The sequence below is a fragment of the Chrysochloris asiatica genome, unplaced genomic scaffold (genome assembly GCF_000296735.1).
Source record: "Chrysochloris asiatica unplaced genomic scaffold, ChrAsi1.0 scaffold00120, whole genome shotgun sequence".
NCBI lineage: Eukaryota > Metazoa > Chordata > Mammalia > Afrosoricida > Chrysochloridae > Chrysochloris > Chrysochloris asiatica.
The window spans coordinates 126,436-128,289 of record NW_006408638.1 but is presented as its reverse complement, the minus strand read 5'-3'; positions in this window follow the sequence as shown (position 1 = coordinate 128,289).

The window sequence follows — 1,854 nt, the reverse complement described above, 5'->3', positions numbered from 1 at the left end:
CTTTTGACCTAGGAAGCAATTCTTGACTTTCCAGACTAGTTTAGTTTCTCAAAATATTTTAGTAATTACTTGCTTAATGGCTGTAATTTCCATGAAGATAAGCTGGTGCAGTGCTTGTTATAAAGTAGGTGTGCAACTGATATTTGTTTAAGAAACTGAATTGGACAGTGTGTGAGTACTCTGCTAATTAACTTCCTGCTGATAATCAGCATGCCCACTCAGTGCATGTTCTGATCATGGTATAATTCATCTCACTATAAAGTTATAGTTTTGTTTGCTTGCATAATTATCAAATTTATGATAAGGGATAGAGCAATTAGTAAGGAACTTGAAATTGATTTAACTGTGGCCAAAAAATGATTTATTCTAAATTTTCAAGGGAGCTGAATATTAAAAAGAAAAGAAAAATCTTTCCATTCAAAATCATTATACCACATGTAGGTAACACAGTGGTGTTTTAGGGTAAGCCCTGGACTGTGAACCACACGTCAAGAGTTAGAGTCTACCAGCAACTCTCTGGGAGAAAGATGAGGTTTGCTGCTCCCCCAGAGATCTAAAAGTCTCAGAAACCCTATGTTAGAGTGTAATGAGTCAGAACTGACTCAATGACACTTAACAACAACAATATAATGTAAAAAATATAAATTACATATTAGGGCTGCAATCCTAACATCAAAGTCCCCATGAAGCTAGAAAACCTGAAAATTTTTAATTAAAAAATTTATTTAAATTATTAAAATCTATATCTTTCATACTGTGGTTTAGTATAACGTTTTGCTTAAAACTAAGGATTCTATTGTTCAAAAGGTTAGAAAACCATAATGGTTTCAAGTCCACCAGCTGTTCTGCAAGAAAAAGATGAGGCTTTCTGCTCCAATGAAGATTTAAAGCCTCGGAAGCCTTACACAGGGTTGCTAAGAGTTGGAACCAGCTCAGTGGCACTTAACAACAGCAACAACATCAAAATGCTGTCACACTCACTTAACATAGAAATCTATACAGGGCTACTATGATTTGAAAATGACTTGATGACAGTCAACAACAACAGTGATATTATAACTATATTTTCACATGTAACTGACTTATCAAGCATTGTAACTGCCTCATATTATTTATATCTACAATGTCTAATATGCATCAGACAATCTCTTTGATATCCCATGAGAGTAAAGTTTTACTAAAGGTAATACAGAAATGACTGCAAGTACACATTGACAGAGAACTTCCAGAGGTTCAAGCCAGATTCAGAAGAGGCCGTGGAATGAGGGATATCATTGGTGATGTCTGATGGATCTTGGCTGAAAGCAGAGAATATGAGAAAAATGTTTACCTGTGCTTTATTGACTACGCAAAGGCTTTAGATTTTGTGGATCATGACAAGCTATGGACAACATTGTGAAGTATGAGTATTCCAGAATACTTAATTGTGCTCATGAGGAATCTGCACCAAGAGGCAGTTGCTCGAACAGAACAGGGAAACACTGAATGTTTTAAAATTAAGAAAGGTGTGCGACAAGGTTGCATTCTTTCACCGTACTTATTCAAATTGTATGCTAAGCAAATAATCCCAGAAGCTGGGTTATATGAAGAAAAACGTGGCATCAGGATTGGAGAAAGACTCATTAACAACCTGTGATATACAGATTATACAATCTTGCTTGCTGAAAGTGAAGAGGTTTTAAAACATTCACTGATGAAGATCAAAGAGCACCGCCTTCTGTATGGATTACATCTCAATATAAAGAGAAAAAAAACTCCTCTCCACTGGGAAACACTGTACAGGGTCGCTATGGGTCAGAACTGACTCGATGGCACTTAACAACAACAACAACAACTCCACTGGACTAATAAACA